At 42.7% G+C, this 19,913-nt stretch overlaps 1 long non-coding RNA gene and 1 pseudogene across 2 annotated transcripts; one reads left to right on the top strand and one right to left on the bottom strand.

The window, feature by feature from the left end:
* Positions 1-9,907: 9,907 nt before the first annotated feature.
* Positions 9,908-16,060, bottom strand: LOC309849734. The gene is made up of 3 exons (XR_014303866.1): positions 15,819-16,060; positions 14,639-14,758; positions 9,908-10,051 (listed from the first exon to the last, which is right to left on the bottom strand). It is a non-coding gene; the product is annotated as an uncharacterized lncRNA (long non-coding RNA).
* Positions 16,061-17,704: 1,644 nt separating this feature from the next.
* LOC309849673 (small ribosomal subunit protein uS10 pseudogene) lies at positions 17,705-18,064 on the top strand (annotated as a pseudogene). The gene has a single exon. The product of its transcript is annotated as a small ribosomal subunit protein uS10 pseudogene (transcript).
* Positions 18,065-19,913: the final 1,849 nt, after the last annotated feature.

Here is a 19,913-nt window from a genome sequence, read left to right as displayed (position 1 = left end):
GTTTTTTTCAGTTTATTAAGCAATGTTTGTTAATTGATAAAGCTTTTTTTCCCATTTTACTAATAAAAACTAAATGGATCTTAGATATCAACTTATCCTTTCCTTCTTGGACAAGAGTCTGACACATATAGATACATGCATCACCAAATATTTACCTAAATTATTATTTTCCACCTTACATGGTTGATGTTATTTATAAACACATTTACTTTAATAAGAAAAAATTTAATTTCTCTTGAATGTTTTCTTTATTGCTTCACCTACCTTGTTTTGATTTAGAAGATAATATTTAACAAGAGTTATATATTTCAAAAAATGAGATAAATATAATTTTAAGATGAAGGAAATGTAAAAAAATGATGATGTTAGAATTGCTTTGATTCTTTGAACTTTGTATTAAATAATGTTTGGATTATGGGAAATTTAATTTAAGTACACTCTAAATTTAAATGAAGAATGAATATCAGTTTGAATGCCTTTATTTTATTTTCAATCAAATGAACAAAGAAGGGTAAAAAAATAATAAATTATAATAAAAAAAGAAACTTCAGATCAAAAGATATGATAGTTAATTATTCCAGAGAATCTCATATGGGAAAATTCCAAAGATAATTGGAATATTAATTAATGCAATTAATTAACATAAAACAACTTAGCCTACATGTCAATGTCTATTGGTGTAAATAAAGTTCTTTGATTGGAAAATACTGCACCCAGGAGAATGAGCTATTAGCAAATTAATATCTTGTTTTTATTAATTATCAACATGTTTCAAATAAACACTGTGTACAGGCACTTTGCATCTACTAATCTAGAGTAAGATATCGTCCTTACACTAAAGATCATTAATGAACTTAAATATAGGTAAAGTTAAATTACAATTACATTGCTGCGGAAAATCTGAAGCGACTGAAGAAACTCAAGCGGTGCACGGAAATCTGGGAGAACACAGTTTTATTTTCACTGGCGGGCTCAGTGGGATCATTCCCCAAAGACTGAGCACCCAGCAGGGTTAGATGAGTTTTTATGGTTAAGGGCAATGGGGGATGGTAACGGGACATTTTTCCGCAGTGTCTAAGGCCGATTGGCCCCCTTTATGCAGAAGAATGATCTATATGGAAGGGTCTCAGGAGAGTGCTAAGTCATCCTGGGGGGACTTGTTTTATTTTCTTAACCAAGTGGGATGGCCATTTGGTCTTTTTCTGCCTCAGCAGGAGCAATGGAGAGCAGCAGACAGGAAGGGGCTGAGGCCTAGGGGTCTCTATCCACCTCATACCCCCCGTCTTGATGACTGGCAGGAGTACCCTAAAGATCATCATTATCTAAATCTAAGGGATATTTGGGGCACCTGGGTGGCTCAGTGGGTTAAAGCCTCTGCCTTCGGCTCAGGTCGTGATCCCAGGGTCCTGGGATTGAGCCCCACTTTGGGCTCTCTGCTCAGCGGGGAGCCTGCTTCCTCCTCTCTCTCTGCCTGCCTCTCTGCCTACTTGTGATCTCTGTCTGTCAAATAAATAAAATCTTAAAAAAAAAACACAAAAACCTGCTTTAAGAGATACCCTCAGACCTTGAGGATACGGGCAGTTGTGTGTTGAAAGACAGTATCTCTAATAAAATGGACAAGGCTGTTGGAGAGACAAGGACCAAGGGTGACTAGGAGGAGTAGGGACGATAAAGGGCCTGCGAGGGGTAATAACCAAGATGTCCATGATTGTGGATGGAAACCCCAATATGTGAGTTCTTCTTGATGATGCTGGATGGGTTCCTGGAGCTCACAAACCTTGGAGTGACAATCCTGGACTGATTGATACAGCAGCAGCATTCTTCCTGTATGAAGAGACAGGTTTCTCCCTTTTCAGCAGTGAGGAGATCTAGGGCTCGCCCATTTTGGAGGGCTTTTGCCACCAGACTGGAGAGTTGTGTCTGGAGGGATGTTAATGAATCTGGGACTGGTTCCATGTCATTGTTGAGTTCCAGTGAAAGCCTGAAGTAAAAGTGAAGGGAAATCCCAAGGCCCGTTTTGCCAGTAGCTATGCTGGTGAAGATTTTGGCCCCTAGGAGGAACAGTAAGATTACTGCCTGTTGACTTCGGTGGTGAAGAAAGAGCTGGGACTGGAACTGGAAGTCTGAGTATAGTGAGGCAGAGGGGGACAAAAACACAAATATGCAACCAGAAAGAGTGTTTGTTACCTTTGTTGCAGCACCTAAAGAAAAAGTTGTTTTCACAGGAGAGGAAGAAACTGGGGTGGGGGGTGTGCAGTTAGGCAGAGGGTGTGAAGTTCTGGCCATCTGGATCAGGGGTCTTGGTGCAGCTGGGAGGGAAGAAACCAGGTTAGATTGTTAGCTGGAAGCAGCATGACTGAGTTTTGTATAGGGTCAAAACTCATAGGGCTTGTATTATTGGGCAATGTCCAGTTAGGAGGGATGGGGATATTGAAGAAAGCCGATTGAGTCAAGGTGAGACTAACCCAGCAGGCGGAACCAGTAGGGAAATGGGTGGAGTTGAGCCATAAGTGGTAGGAGGTGTTGACAAGTATAGTTTTGAATGGTTGACCCTAGGGGAGTGGGAGGAGTACTGCTAAGAGAGTAGATATGTCCACCCTAAGGAGGTCTCAGCATGTCATTTGGATAAGTTATCCTTGAGAGTACGGTTCATACACTCTACTTTCCCCGAGCTCTGAGGCCAGTAGGCCATTGTCAGTGTGCATGGTAAGCAGGATCCTGTACCGAGGCATGACTTCCCAGAGGAGTACTCTGGTGACTTCTCTGGTCTTCTCTGTCTGGATTGGATATGCCTCTACCCACCCTGAGAAGGTACAGACCAGAACTAGCAGATATTTTATACCTTGGTAAGGGGTCATTTCTGTGAAGTCCACGTCCAGGTCTTTGAAGGGAGCTGTCCCTGTGTGCTGTACTCTGGGGCATGGGGAAGGTCTGGTTTTTGGGTTGTGTCTAGCACAAGTGGTGCACCAATCTGTGAGCGACTTGCATAAGGTTGCAAGTCTGACGATGTAGAAATATTCTGGCAGCTGTTTTCAAGCCCTGTTTTTCCCAAGTGTGAAGCTGAATGTTGTTCAGTGACAGCATAGCGGGGGCGGTTTTCTGGAATGAATAAGCGCCCATCCAGGAGGATCTGCCACCCTTGGGGATGGTGAATGGCTCCCTCGGTTTTGGCCCAGACATCTTCAGCTGCTGTGTAAGTGGGATTTTGTAAGGGGGAGGGGGATAACTGGTACTATAATGGCAGGTTGTTCATCTTGGGCAGCTTCCCTGGCTTCCTGGTCAGCTAAGAAGTTCCGTGTAGCTGGTTCAGCATCTCCTTTTTGGTGTTCCTGGCAGTAGATGACAGCTAAGCTCTGGGGCACCCATAATGCTTCTAAAAACTGGAGGATTTTACTTTTGTTCCTGATGGTTTTCCATCTGATGTGAGGAGTCCTCTTTCTTTATAGATTGCCCCATGTATACATAGAGTGACAAAGGTATATCTTGAATCAGTATATATGTTGACCTTTTTGTCCTTAGACAGTAAGAGTGCCCAGATGAGGGCCCAGAGTTCAGTTCTCTGAGCTAACCATCCCTCAGGGAGTGCTTTGGCTTCTAGGACTTCTGTAGCTATGGCAATGGAGTAACACGCTTTTCTTAGGCCATTGCTTAGGAAGTTGCTAACATCAGTGTATAGGGTAAAGTCAGCATTTGTCAAAGGGGAGTCCTGGAGTTCTGGCTGGGTGGTGTAGACTTCAGTTACGATTTCCAGACAGTTATGTTCTGGTTCCCCTTTCACTGTTGGGAGGAAGGATGTGGCCAGGTTGAGAACCTGCACAGTCTGTAGGTTTATGTGAGGATTTTCTAGAAGTAGCCCTTGACATTGAGTGAGCCTCACATTTGATATCCATTTCTGACCCTGACTGTTCAGAAGAGAGATCACTGAGTGGGAAACTTCTACTGTGAGCTGTAGTCCTAGAGTGAGCTTATCAGCCTCCTTGATAAGAAGTATGGAGGCTGCCAGGGCCTGTAGGCAAGGGGATCATCTGGAGGTGAGAGGGTCTAATTTCTTTGACAGATATGCAGTGGGCTTTTCCTAAGGGTCTATTGGTTGGGTTAGAAGTCCTAAGGCAATTTTGTTTTTATCACGAACATACAGGCAGAAGGGTTTCCCAGTATTGTGTAGGCCTAGGGCTGGGGCCCTTCCAGTTAAGTCCTTGAGTTACTTGAAAGCCTTTACTTGTCTGTCTTCCCATTGTAGAAGCTGATCATCCAGTCCCATTAGTGAATCATACAGGGGCCTGGCTATGACTGAGAACTCTGGTATCCAGATTCTACAGAATCCTGTAGCCCCCAGGAACTCACACAAGGCTCGTTTGGTGGTGGGCCATGGGAGGTTAGTTATCATGGCTTTGTTCGGTGCTGAGAGCCCGTCTTCCTTGAATTATCTTGAGTCCTAAGTATTTGACCTCTTGCCTACATAAATGAACCTTTTTCCAGGATGCTCGATATCCTCTTTTTGATAAGCGATGTAGGAGGTTGAGTGTTGCTCAGTGGCAGGTTTCCTTAGTTGGGCTGGCGACAAGAAGGTCATCAACATACTGGAGTACCATGCAGCCAGTTCGTTCCCTGAGGAAGTAAGCCAAGTCAGAGGCCAGGGCTTCACTAAATATTGTTGGTGAGTTTTTAAACCCCTGTGGAAGTCTGGTCCAGGTGAGTTGCATCTGGTGTCCCGAACTGACATCAGTCCATTCAAAGGCAAAGAGAGGTTGACTTATGGGAGCTAGGCAAATACAGAAAAAAGCACCCTTTAGATCTAGGCAGGGATCTGGTGGAATCTAGCTTAAGAGGGTATAGGGGTTTGGCACTACCAGGTGTAGAAGTCTGAGCAACCCGGTTTATGACATGCAAGTCCTGGATGGTTCGGTAGTCATCATCGGGCTTTTTGACTGGGAGCAGTGGAGTGTTGCAGGGAGATTAGCATTTGACTAGAATGCCTGTTTCTTTTAGTCACTCTAGGTGGGCCTATATGACTATTTGGGGTTCTCATGAGGTCGGATACTGCCTTTACCATTGCAGCTGTGTTCCAGCCTTTAGTTCTATAATGACTGGCACTCACTAGATGTCAAGTCTGGAAGATTTATCGTCCGCCCATACATCAGGGACTGCAGTCCAGTAGGCCTCTGGGTTTGTTTCAGGGTGTTCTTGTTCCAACAGTTCTCATTTTTCATCCTAAGATGTGTTGAGGGACTAGATAAGTTGAGCTCTGGTGGGGTTTAGACTCATGGTGACCTGTCCAAAAGATTAGAAGGAGATTTGTGCTCCTAATTTTGAAAGCAAATATCTTCCCAGTAAAGGGAGTAGGCAGCCTGGAACATATAGAAATTCATGGGACACACTGTGTCTGCCTAGTTTACAATCCGGGATTGGCAAAAGGGTTGGCTTATGGCTCAATCCCCTGTGGCACCCCTGATGGTTAGGTTTTGTCCTGTGCCCTAGGTGCCTAGGGTTCGTCCTAGGTGCCACTGGTGGCTCCTAGGAGCCTAACATTAATGAGCCCAGTCTCCATCAGTCTGAGTCTATGTTGGCTGGTCTGATAAAGTCTGGATCCCAGTCTTCCTGGGTTTCAGGTCAGGTAGAGGATGTGAATGGTTTTGGCCTTTGATTTGAGCATTCATTCTTCCAGTGCCCCATTTCCTTGCAGTATACACATTGATCCTTTTTGAGGGTTCTGCATTGTTGAGGCTGTCCTCTTAACTGTTCTAGCGGTTCCCATAGTTAAAAGTTTTCTTGAAGGGCTGCGGCCAGCAGGGTGACCTTTTGTTTCATCTTCTTTTCAGCCTCATTCATGTTCTACTACAGTGTCTCGGTTTTGCTAGATCTTATTGGCTATTTCTAATAGCTGGATGATGTTCATCCCAGCAAAACCCTGAAGTTTTTGTAGCTTGTGACGGATATCAGGGGCTGACCATGCTTGAAGGCTGCATTTACCATCCATTAGTTCTTGGGTACTTCTGAGTCAAATAGAGTGTATGTGCGGAAAATCTCACAAAGCTGCTCATAGTAATTACCAGGAGTCTCTTCCCCATCCTGGGTCACATCAGCTATCTTTAACATGTTGGTAGGTTTCTTGTCAGAGACCTCGCAGGATGGCTTCCTGGTAGTGCTTGATAGCATTATGACCTTCTTCGTGTTAGGCCAATTGTCTGGTGAAGACTTCTGAGCCCATCCCTCAGTATTCATAATGCCTGCTGGAGCCACCTCCTCAAGCCACTTATGCACCTCCTGAAGGATTCTTCTTCTCTCCTTGCTTTTGAACAAGGTGTGAAGAACATGTTGACAATCTTTCAACGTTGGTGGGTTTGGAAGAGGGATTCCATGAGGTCAATCATTGCCTGTGGTTTCTCTGAATATGTGGGAGTATGATGTTTCCCATTTAGGAGGTCAGTAGTGGTGAAAGGCTGATAATAAATGATGGGCTGGCCCAGTTGGGGGGTGCCATCTGCACCAATCATATCAGGACCTCGAGTCTCATGCAGGGGCAATTGGTAAGCTGGGATGTCCCATGTTCAATGGTGGCATGTGGTGTTTTGGGGTTTGCGTTCCAGGGAAGAGTTCCCACCATGAGGAGTTGGGGCTGAACACAGGTTGGTAATAAGAACATTGACAGTTGGGGAACCAGAAGCAGCAGGAGTTGGTGGAATCAAAGGTGTTGGAGAGACAATAGTTGGTGCTGAAACAGGAGAATGCAGGGATGGTGTAACCAGTGGTGAAACCAAGGGTGGTGGAGTGCTCCCACCTCAGGAGCAGTCAGGAGGACCAGAGAAATGTAGGGTGGTGGGAGCTCTTCCTCTCGATCCCCCTGATATATGGCTTTATTCTGAATACCTCTGGCTGGCTAAGTAAGGAGGATCCTGCACTGTCCCTTACTATTGATGCAGAGCCATACCCATGAGGGAAGAGTTCCAGCTATTTCTAACCAGGAGTCAATATATGAAAAGTGATCTGGGTGCCCTGGGTTTTCCGTAACTATGTGATAAACATGTTGGATGGTGGGCAAATCTAAGGTTCCTTCTGAGGGCCATCTAAATCGAAACTAGACCATTCTAGCTTGCATGGGGTCCTGCGTTTTCCTGGGGTCATATGAACCCTGTAGTCACCACTGAAGCCCTTTTTAAAATTTTTAGGCATGCAGTCAAAGACAGTGGGTTTACTGGGTTTCCCTCCCATCATGAATGATGTTGCAAACAAAGGGAGGGGATTCTTTCAGATGCTGTCCTGCTCACATCCCTCTCAGGAACTTAGCAGCATCTTAGCTAAGGTCTATCCGTATAAGCCCCGGACCAGGCTGCTCCGTGGAGTAGATGACCATTATGCTGTATGACACTCCTGTGAGACTCGGGGTCTAGCCCACTCAGAAACTGTAGCCTAAGCAATGGAGTTGTACAGACAGATTCACATAGTCAGGCACTCTTTATATTTAGTCAGGTTGGACAGCCCCCACCCGGGTATCCCTGACTAATGGGAGGTGATTAGGCTTCCCATCTGTCCCCAGTGAATGGGTCTTACTTGGGCAGTGGCCCCAGGGCTTACCTGGTCCGACGGGTGGAAGTGAGCCGCAGCTGTCTGGGAGAACCCAGGTTTGGGTCCACTGAAATCAGCAGGGTGCACCTAAACCCTAGTGTAGGTACCCCGTCGTCTTCTGCGGCCTGTCTCCTGTCGCACACTGGTGGCACAGTGGGCCAGCACAGTTGGGTTTCCCAGTCAGAGAACCAAATGTTGGGGAAAATCTGAAGCGAACAAAGAAACTCAAGCGGCACATGGAAATCTAGAACACAGCTTTATTTTCAGTGGAAGTCTCAGTGGGCTCATTCCCCAAAGACTGAGCACCCAGCAGGGTTAGAGGTGAGTTTTTTATGGTTATGGGTGATTGGGGGATGGTAATGGGACATTTTTTTTGTGGTCTCTCATGCCAGATTGGCCCCTTTTATGTGGAAGTGTCTATATGGAAGCATCTCAGGAGAGGGCTAAGTCATCCTGGAGAACTTATTTTCTTTTCTTAACCAAGTGAGATGGCCTTTTGGTCTTTTTCTGCCTCAGTAGGAGCAATGGAGAGCAGCAGACAGGAAGGAGCTGAGGCCCAAGGTTCTCTATCCACCTCAACATGAATATGCATATAAAGATTTTTTTTATTATATATTTTTCCTAACTGGTATAATACAAATTAAAGTCTACCTAATTCCATGAAGACTTGAATCAATTGCTAAGGTGTTCTTACAAGTTCTGACTGAAGTTCCAAAAAGCTAACATTTTGTCATTAATGAAACACAACATGGCTAACATATAAAAAGTAAAAAGGAAAAACAAAAACAAAATAAACCTAAATAAAACTAAATATTGACCAATGCATGTACTGTGAACTGCAATTGCTATTATTTCTATAGATTCCATATATTCTATTTTTTCTCTTCTTCTCAGGTATAGACATTAACTATCACATACCTATGTGCACTTTTTTTTTTTTAACAACAAAGTGCTATGATTTGTGAATAGTAAAGAGTGACATTAATTTTACTTTTATTATTCAAGAATCTTCTTACTTGGAAAAAATTGAATTAGTAAGTGATGGGTTGTAACCCAAGTATAAATAATAAATAAATGCATTAAAAATTATGTCAGAAAATATATTTTTAAATCAAATCCACCCATGCATGTATGACCACAAAGAACACAATTATAGAGGAGATAGTTTTTCTACAATCTTTTACAAATACCTTTGAAATATAAAGCATATTACCTGTCAAAATTTCGCATGAAAAATTAATGTAAAATTTGTAAAGATTTCTAAAAATAGCAGTTTCCAGAATACTGTTTTATACCTAAAATATAAAAATAATGTCTTTTTGATGCTTTTTAATCTGATGAAATTTCCATATTCTGCATACATTTGTTAGGTGTTTATTTTATTTTATTTTAAAAAATATTTTATTTATTTATTTGACAGAGAGAGATCACAAGTAGGCAGAGAGGCAGGCAGAGAGAGAGGAGGAAGCAGGCTCCCTCCTGAGCAGAGAGCCCGATGCAGGGCTTGATTCTAGGACCCTGGGATCATGACCTGAGCTGAAGGCAGAGGCTTTAACCCACTGAGCCACACAGGCGCCACTGTTAGTTGTTTATTAAGTTGGTAGATGACATAGCATAAAAGAAATTCTTTTCTCTTCAATTTAGATTTCATCAGAATTTTCCATGGGATATAAGAAAAATGGAAAACCATTTTAGTGAAATGCCTCTAAATGAACTATCTAAATGCCTGAGTCTCAAATGGTGGCTAGTGTATATATCACAAAATTACTATGTGACTTTGGACTGAAAGACCCGCGGATCCCCTTACCCAAGAATCCAACACTGCCACTGGATGCAATCAGCAAGAGGTTCTTTATTGTTACGCAGGCGCCTGCGGGTGGTCAGCGCGCGCCTGCGGGTGGTCAGCAGCTCCTGCTAGCTGAGCACACCTGGCTGGGGTGGTGCAGGATTTTTATAGACAGGTGCAAACAAGTTTTGGGTGGGGCGCAACTGATTGGTGGACAGTTTGAACTTTTGAAAAAGGCATATGTGGAGTTTGCTGATTGGCTTTGGGGACCCGCTCGCGCGGAAGAGAGAGGCGGGAAGGGGGAACAAGTTGATTGGTTCTGAGGGCCCGTGCGCGGGAGGAGAGAGGCAGGGAGGGGGAACAAGAAGGGGGAAGGTAGGAATGCCATCATGGCGTCTTCTATTAATTCTATAAGCGAAACAGTTACAGAAGGGCAAAAGAGCAATTAGTCACGCAATTAATAACCTAATCTACGCCTAAAAGCCAGCGGTTCACAGAAAAGCAAACAAGCGGTTAGTTATCCTCTCTATCTTCCAGGGGAGGGGACTTTTCAGGGCAGGGGTCTTTCATTCCCCCCTTTTTCTTTATCATGGATAGAATCTTCTATCCATTCGCTTGTTCTTGCATGTCCTGCCCTTCCATTGAGCTAGTCTGGGGCTCTGTTTGTTTGAGGAGTTGGTATCGCTGTGTCAGTACCATAGTCTGAACAACAGACAGGCGATCTTTAATGAACTGTACTAACCTGTTTAAGACACAAGGACCAAAAGTTAGAATTAATAACAGAATGATGAGAGGGCCCGTTATAGATGACAACAAAGTAGTAAGCCAAGGCAATCTGTTGAACCAGTTTTCGCGGTGGAGAAGGGTGGAGAGGGGTGCAAGGCATTAGCCCCTTCTCCGTCCTCAGCCAGCCTCCTGCTCCTTCATTTCCCCCTGAACAATCTTGACCCTGAAATCTTTAAGGGAGTTGAAGGTGGAAGGTCTCATCTTCTGTAACTTCTTCATGCTGAATAGGGGCGTAGAGCTGTCCCTACCTGCTCGGGTCAATATTGATCAGGGAAGGAACGTATAAGGGAGTTACAAAGGTGGAGGCAGCTGAATCCAGTGCTGACAGTGAAGAGGCGTCCTTGCGCGCGACAAGGATCGTCTGTCGTGGCAAAGTCATTGTAGCAATGGAGTCTCGGCACCAAGTAGAGAAACATGGAACAAAGCAACATATTAAGATTAATAAGGCGATAAGAATGAAAAGCCCGAAAAAGAGATTCGGCCATAGTCCTCCTTCAAACCAGGAACTTAACCATTCACTGAGAGAGAGAGAGAGGGATCTTGTAGGGCCTTAATCTGGGTGTTCATATCCTTTATTATTCCTGTGACATTTTTGTGATAGTCTGGGATGTATACGCAACATTCTGTCTTGATAATTGCACATGTGCTACCCTGGGCTGCTGTCAGGACATCTAAGGCCATCCTATTTTGTAAGACTGCCCTGCGTATCTGTGACACTTCAGTATTAAGCTGGGAGATGCTATTTAGTGAATCATTGAGTGCCTTTGTAGTATATTTATTAAGGGCTTCTACATGCCACATGACATCCTCTAGTCCCGCAGATGGAACAAAGATGGATGCTAAGTGATCATACCATTTAAAAACAGATCGTGTCCATCTTTGTTTCAAGTTGGGGAGATTAGCTGGAGTTGTAATGGTTTTAGTAATGAGCCCATGAATCCAGGCAAATCCTCAAGTACAGCGACCTATCCACCCTGGAGGAAGCCAGGGCCACAGGTTGGTTCCACATATCCAGTGGCTTCCGTTTGGAGCTGGCCATCTAATGCCAGGTCGCCTTGCCCAATCAGTAGCAAATCAGTCAGTAGCCTAGAGTACTATTACTTGGGAACACATTTCTAGTGAGCCATCCTAGACATCTTGTGTTATTTGCCCAAGTACCACTCGTATGATTCTTGTTCCCAGCATAAAACTGCCTTCTGACTGAGCTGTCCAATCATGGGTGTAAGACACAGATGTGTATCCCAGATTTGATATATGCCATCCTTAGTATAGCGATGAGGAGGGTTTTGGAACTTCGGCCCATATTGGATTGGGGAGTTATGGCTTGATAGCAATCCCCTTTCTTTCCAAATAGCTCCATGGGCATGTAGTACCAGGAAAGCATATTTGGAGTCAGTATAAATGTTAATTCTTAGGCTTTGGCAATTGCAAAGTGCTAGTGAGCACTATGGCACACCTAGCTTTTCTTATTTTTTCTATGAAAACTATTGACATCAGAAAATCAACTGTCATTTATATTTTTAACAGGGGCATCTTAAATCTGGACAAATAGAGTAAGCAAGATCAATAACTTTTGAACATTTTTGCTCTATAGAGAAAGAAGTACAGTGGTCAGGTTCAGGCATACAGGTAACTAGGTTTAAAGTCTGACAAGTTTTAAGTATTAATTCTGGCATATCTATAAGTATAGTCCAATATTTAATAAGTCGGCCTCCATCATCCATTGGTGGCCTTTGGCTTCTAAGACAAATCTGGACCTGATGTGACATCATTACAGTCAAGGACTGTCCCATAGTGAGCTTTGAGGCTCTTTTATAGGAGGGCTGTTCCATGCTTAGCTAAAACATCTGTTTGCAATTGAACCTCAACAGAGGTGGCCTCTAGGATAAATATGACTAAGGGATGAAACCAATAAGACGACCTTTGAGTGGTCCAGCCTTAACAATATCCTGATTACAGAGGATCACTGGCAAGTGAGAAAACTTGTCAAAAGATAAGGGGAGTCCCCCATGGATCATCCAATCCACTCATAAAGAAAGTAGGGTCATCCATTATCTCCACAAGTCCATAGTTAATCCTATGGAGTGCAGTATGCTGGCTTTTAGACAATTTCATTATTCCAGTTATTTCATCATGTGCCGTGGGGTCTGCTAATATCCCCACAAAACAGTAAGATTGACTAAAGAAGCGATTGTACAACTTCTCTGAAGTTTATCTCAAATTGTTTAGCTTAGGTAAACATTTAAAGACAATCAAATCTAGAATTTAACATTCATAAAGGTGTGTTACTAAAACAATTTTTCTCTCTAAAATAACCCTCATTTCCAGAGATAGCCAAATCAGGACTAATTCACTTGTGAAACAAGTCCAGTTTTAACAAACTTGGCCTAATTATTTACATAAGCTCAGCAAGAACAGTGACTGTGATCAATAGATCTTTTAGAATCTGCTTTGCTGGAACTTTGTATAAGGAATCTCTAGGTTGAACTTTTAGTAGCCTCTCCAGGCCAGAAGCCAAGCCCTGTACTTGCCATGAGGCATGCCTGCAATGCCTTTGGGCCAATTCCTCTTCCTACCAAGGAGTGACATTCTTTACTCACCTGGTGGGGCTGTTGGGAACTCTGTAAGCAAGGTATCAGGCCAACAGTCCCAAGGGGCTTTATGGCTCCAGGTTTCATAAAGTCAACCTTAGTTCCTTAAAGCTGTCTGGTCATATCTGAGTCTTTTCAAATATGACATCCCAGTCAAAGCCTTGGTAAAATAACCAGTTTCCAATTCTTTCCTGTTACAAGGAGAACAGATTCTTATTGAACTTATGCAAATGACTGATTGCCATGGAAGAATGCTTACTGAGACCCTTTGGTTTCAGAGGGTTCAGATAGAGAGAAAATTTGAATGCCTTGAGCACTTTTACAAAAGAGCACTTTTACATCTCTATAAGTTACAGATAACTAGGAGGGAGTATCCCTAGTCTGTAAGAGCAAACAGTAGAGAGAACCAGCAATGTTTAAAGACAAAACATTAAGGGACACAACACTATAATCTTTTAGTCCCATGTTACTAAATCTGGTGAATGCGGCTTTAGTCAGTTCTGGAAATTCTTACCCATTTCAGTTTTAGGATTTTCAAGCATATCAAATATCTGTAGAAGTCCTTTATAGGAATCTCCTTGAAGATAAAACTCATTTTACCAGAGAATTAAAACAATTATAAATGACGAAAACTCAGAATGGATATGGTTAGAGCTAAAGAGACACGGGAGTTTACAATTTAGCTGCAAGGAAATCAGGTTATTTCTGTGATACATAACATTTCCATAATTACAGTATCAAGCGATGATCTCTCAAAACGTTAAACTTTAGGAAGTGCGTAGAATCTCTAGAATAGTTCTAGCATTTTCCCAAATGTAACCCAAGGTTTATCATTGGTTCAGTAGTACTTCATGAGCAACTTCGCATACCTTTAACCTGAGTTAAAGAGATTTACAACTTAAATCTTGTCAACATTTGCTAAAATCTTAGAAAGTTTTAAAGCACATGCCTAAATATAATTAGGGATGTTAAACACCTGATAAAACTGAACATAGAAACTCGTTTTTCTGGGCAGGCAAAGAAAAAACCATTTACATTTTCTTAACAGCAGATCAATTGATCTAAGAAAACATTGTCCTTTTGAACAGAGAATTTCAGTCTTGTACCAATGTACCTTTAAAACCCATTCATTTCAATCTTAATCCTTTCTTGACCATAGATAAAATTCCTTTTCTGAAGATTTCCCTTCACAAACCTACAACTTTCCTTTGCATTCAGGTTTTGTCCCAAGCCACTTCCTTCTAAACAACCATCTCATTTAGGACAAAATTATCTTTCTTTACCTTCAACAAAATGTATTCCCATTCCTTAAATCTTTCCTACATATCTCCTACTTTCCTACATACAGTTTCCTTTTATTTCCATCAGTCTTAGTTACACTAAGCAGAACTTTGTATTCTTAGAAACACCTTTAGTTATTAACCAATTGTGAACTGCTACAACAGAATTCTTCAGGTGGCAAATTTTATGAATCATTTAGGTGGAAAACAAGCTTACCAGCAGATTTAAATACTCTTAGTTTCTTTGCAGTAAGAAGTCAAAAGCACAAACCTACATCCAGTAATTTATGACTTAGTATTTTATCCTGTTTGGTTAAGACCTAGATGTCCACAATTCAATTCCATTTGTCATCCAAGCAAAACTTAAACTTTCAGGTTACCAAAGACTTTGAAAGCTACTTCAGCAATTACCCATTAGAACTTTGAGATAGACAATTAACCATCAGTTTCGTCATTTCTTTGCTAACAAATTTTAACAAGTAACACAAGCTTATTTGACCTTCAGTAAATTTTGAAGTTTCACATTTACTGCTGATAACTTAAAAGACAGGTCTTAATTAAACCAACAAACTTAACTTAGTTCCAGTAGTGATTTATGTTCCACCTGGGCCCACTCCACTTTGAATGTTTACCTGAGACATGCGTGGGAAGATCTGGAGTGGGGAGTGTTAGGTCCAGGGGTGCTCTTCTTGCTCCTTTACAGTGGAGAGAGAAGGAGCCGTGGTGCATGATCTAGAGGCCAGTCATGCAGGCTGCACACACGTTGGTACAGAAACATGTAAGGGGGAAACAGAAGAAACAAAGTGCTGCCAGGAGGCAAAGAAAAGATTCCCGGTTTCAGAGCTCATAAGCCCCAACAGAGGAGCAGACGCCATGCTTTCCCACCAGCAAGGGGGGGGGGGATTAGGCAGTCCAAGTCAGGCCAGAGAACACAAGGAAACTTCCCCGAAACAAAGAGAGTTTCGGCAGCTGCTTGGGAATATTCCTTATAGTCTCTGTCTCGAGTTAGACCAACCCCAGTTGGCTCCAGTAATAGTCATTTACATGGGAAGTGAGTGAGAGAGAAGCCCCCCACATCTATTAGGAGAAACAGAGAGAAATAAAGCCAGAGTCCCCTTAAACAGAATGTAACCTTCATGACCAGTACAAGGCATGACCAGTACAAGGAACATATATCCACATTTAAAGACATAACATGGAGACATGCATGAAGACATACATTGTTGGCCTCCATTCGGAGTCAAAGAAAACACCAAGGACAATAAGCAAGACACACAAAACAATTAACAAGAAGGACGCTGTGCGATTTCGGTACAAAACCGAAAATACAAATTCAACCGGCCCAGGGGAACCACGAGGTCTCCCTTTGGCGGACAGAACCAGCCCAGGGGAACCACAAGGTCTCCCTGTGGCGGACAGAACCAGCCCAGGGGAACCAAGAGGCTCCTCTGTGGCGGACAGAACCAGCCCAGGGGAACCAAAAGGCTCCTCTGCGGCGGACAGAACCAGCCCAGGGGAACCAAAAGGCTCCTCTGCGGCGGACAGAACCAGCCCAGGGGAACCAAGAGGCTCCTCTGTGGCGGACAGATCCCTGGGGCGTCCCCCAGGGTGGCAGGGGAGAAGTCCGAGTTCGTCAACTCCTTCTCAAGCTGCCTACAGAATACAGAGCAACAACGCGCGCTGTTGTACAGTCCTATTCTGCTACCCGCAGAACAGGCAGAACAGAGGCCTCACAAGACGAGAGACAAACAAGAGCACGAGACAGGAGACAAAAACACATAGTTATTAAAATTTAAATGCTGGCCAGCTTACCTCCCGGTGGGAGTCAGTTGGATCCGTGGGCAGGAGTCCGATGATCTCGGTGGGACCTCCAAATGAAAGACCCGCGGATCCCCTTACCCAAGAATCCAACACTGCCACTGGATGCAATCAGCAAGAGGTTCTTTATTGTTACGCAGGCGCCTGCGGGTGGTCAGCGCGCGCCTGCGGGTGGTCAGCAGCTCCTGCTAGCTGAGCACACCTGGCTGGGGTGGTGCAGGATTTTTATAGACAGGTGCAAACAAGTTTTGGGTGGGGCGCAACTGATTGGTGGACAGTTTGAACTTTTGAAAAAGGCATATGTGGAGTTTGCTGATTGGCTTTGGGGACCCGCTCGCGCGGAAGAGAGAGGCGGGAAGGGGGAACAAGTTGATTGGTTCTGAGGGCCCGTGCGCGGGAGGAGAGAGGCAGGGAGGGGGAACAAGAAGGGGGAAGGTAGGAATGCCATCATGGCGTCTTCTATTAATTCTATAAGCGAAACAGTTACAGAAGGGCAAAAGAGCAATTAGTCACGCAATTAATAACCTAATCTACGCCTAAAAGCCAGCGGTTCACAGAAAAGCAAACAAGCGGTTAGTTATCCTCTCTATCTTCCAGGGGAGGGGACTTTTCAGGGCAGGGGTCTTTCAGGACCAATCAAAAAATGTTATCTCTACTTTATCTCATATATCAAATAGGCATAATAATTCCTCCTACACTAAATTCTATACACTTTATTATGAATGCCATAAGAATATGTAGCTAAGATGCTTTTAAAAATACAAGGTGAAAGTAAAGGCACATGATACAATTGATTAATTAACTAGTTAGTTAATTAAAAAAAGATTTTAGAGAGAGAGCAAGAGAGAAGGGGGGGGAACAGAGGGAAAGAAAGATAATTTCCAACAGACTCCACACTGAGCACAGAGACCAATGGGGAGCTTGGTCCCAGGACCCCAAGATCATGACCTGAGCCAAAACTGAAGGCCAACACTAACTGACTGAACGACTTAGGTGCCCCACATTATTTAATTAAAAAACAAAAACAAAAACAAACAAACAAAACAACCAAACAAACTTTTTTCTCTCTCCTATAAAAACTAGGAGTCTGTACTAAGAAGGTATTCATTTTCTAGAAAAGAAAAATGTTCATGTAAAAATTGTAAGGACCTATTTAGCCAGAGCACTCCCATCTGGTTAAACAATGACTTTGTTGTTTATACAGTTAAACTTAAACAGTCCCTGTCCCCCTTCCCCCAGGGGACTTACTTAAAAACAAGTCCAGGAAACCAGTCCCATGTAACAAAGCCTAAATACAAGGGTGGGTCAGGCTAGGTCCCTAGATTGGGTCCTCAATCATTGGGGGGGGCACATACTGTCTCCCTAGCTACCAAGGAGTATGGGCCCCGCCCGTTGGGTGCTTTTTGGGTGCCAATTCTGACCAAAGTGATAGGCTAGTTCAAATGTCTACTATAGGGTAAACTGTAATTCGATTGATCACTTATGTGTGACCTAACATGACTGTGCAGCTTTCTTTGTGTGTTTCGATCTCATTGGCCACCTGTGCATGGCCAGGCCAAACCACATGGACTTTGCCCTTAAAAACTAGTCTGTGAAACAGAGAAAGGTCACCCTCTCTGTAAGAGGCACAGTTCCGAACCCTCAGTTTGATTCTCAATGCCTGGCGTGAAATAAAGCTTTGCTTGACCTTCGCTTTGTATGAGTCTCACTCCTTTAATCACGGGCCCATTATTGGGGGACGTTTCAAAAATGACCCAAAGCTCTCTGATTAGAACTCAAGGGTAGCCACAGCAGAGGTCTTGACACCCCACTACTGCTCCTCATTCCCCACTATTTGCTCTCCCTAAGAAACAGGTGGAGAAGGCAGTCACCCACTGCAAATGGCTTTTAAAGACACTGGGAAGACAACCATGGAACCAGAGGTGATGATTCACCAAATTAGAATTACTCTAACTGGCCACGGAATAAAATCTTTGTAGAAGATATGTGCTGATTTGCTCAGAGGCATAAAGGAAAAGAATCTCAAAGTGGAAGAACCAGTTCAGATGCCTACCAAGACTCTGATAATCACCATAAGAAAAACTCCTGGTTGTGAAGTTTCAAAGACTTGAGCTCATTTTCAAAGAGGATTCACAAGTGACTCATTAATTTTTCAAGGTCCTTCTGAGATTGTTAAACAAATTACTTCTATCAGTATTGAGCCAGAAGTGGAGGTTCAAGTCACATTTGCGGATGCTTAAATCAAACTTTTAAATAAATTATCAACTGTCTAAAAAATAAATTAAAATGACCAAAAAAAGAATGATGGAAACAAACCCCCCAACATCCAAGAAGTTTGAAAATAAATTACAAAATTTGGTAAACATACTTAGAAAACCTAGGGTCTTTATGCCTGGTCTGTGGAAACCCTTTTACTGATTCATTCAAATAGCATTTTACTGCATTTAATTTGTGGTACTGTTAGAGTTCACTTAGGTTTTACCTGTATTAAAAGAGTTAACACATGTAATATAGAGCATTCTGCTTATCTCATGTTAATAACTCAATACAAGCTAGCTGGAAACAATATTTATAGTAGTCATAATACTATTACCAATTTTTCTCACCAAAATTTCACCCACCCAGAGGCATGGATACAATATTGAAATGGCTCCTTTTTAAAATAGCCACATCAAGTGCCTCTTTTGATTATCGCATTTGTTTGTTAAGAAAGTTTCTCTCTACTTGTATGGAACTCGCTTTGACAAGTGATTGGAAAGATGAAACAACCTGGTAGAGTTCCTTTGATTGGATGCAAAAGGTTTTCTGAAGTTCTGCCTGATATCTGGACTAAAATTGAATGCATATATTATTGCTTTGGTATCTGAAAAAATTGAATCTAAAGTAATGTTAATTACTTGTTGTTTGCAGGGGGAAACATGCGGAGGATGGAGTAATAAAACTTGTGTTTAAGCATTTGAATTAAGTGGAGCAAGCCATCAGGCTGTTTTGCTGTAAACACTGTGCTGTGGCTTCCTGCATTATCTACAACCAATTACATTATTGGTTTAAACAATAGCCAGTGGTAAACCACATTTGCAATTTTTTAATGTAGTTTTTACCCTTGTTTGAAGCTTTAACACATACATGAATAGATTCATTAACAAGAGGTCATAGAAAAAGAGATTAAAAAGTCAAGGTGATGAAATTTCAGAAATAGCGTATGAGCAAGAATATAGGTGTCATCAAACATACACACACACAAACATTTTAAAGGTGAAACCAGACCGATAAGGTTGAAAGCACTGGAATTACTGTGGCAGTAAATAGGGAAATCAACAACAACAAAGAAGTCATTGTTATATAGAAACAATTCTAAAATGAAACTACGTAAGAATAGCACACACTATATAGATTCTTAGCTACCAGATGTAATGAATACTTGATAGTGATGAGCAAAGGGAAGGCTAGCTGAATGCAAAGCATAAACTAATACCCTGCACCTCCCCCACCCTCCATTCCTGGGTGGGACATGTGTGAAATTTTTCCAGGAATCTCCCAACTATCTTAATGTTAATGCCTTGCTAGAGGGGAAAACAATCTTAATAAGGCAAGACCTCCAGTATCTCTAAGTCCTCTTTAGCATATAAAAGTTCTTTTGAAACCTAGCTTTTTCCTTGCCTCCCCCAATCCCTTGTATATATTCAGCCACCCCTAAGGATCCCAGGGCAGCTGTTCTTTCTGCCCATGGGTTCCTGTCCTGGGGCTTTAATAAAACCGCCTTTTTGGTGTGTAAGCCTGATGGTTCACAGACCTGTACCCCTGGGGCAAATAAAACATTACATGTTAATAAAAATAATTAATTAAACACACACACACACACACACACACACACACACACACACGCCTTTTGCACCAGAGATGTCTTAAGAATTCTTTCTTGGTCATTGGCTCCAGACCTCTTCCCAACATACTTCACCTATATTCCAAAACCACATCAATAGGACACTTCATTAACCTGAAAAAACTAGTACGACCTCTGTCAGATGAAACAATGACACACCATCACTGAGGCAGTGCTGTAAGTAATGGGCGAAGCTTTGTAACTGG

This window comes from Mustela nivalis, assembly GCF_964662115.1.
Source record: "Mustela nivalis genome assembly, chromosome: 16".
NCBI lineage: Eukaryota > Metazoa > Chordata > Mammalia > Carnivora > Mustelidae > Mustela > Mustela nivalis.
Note: the sequence above shows the minus strand (reverse complement) of the source record. Positions and strands in the feature narration are given on the sequence as shown.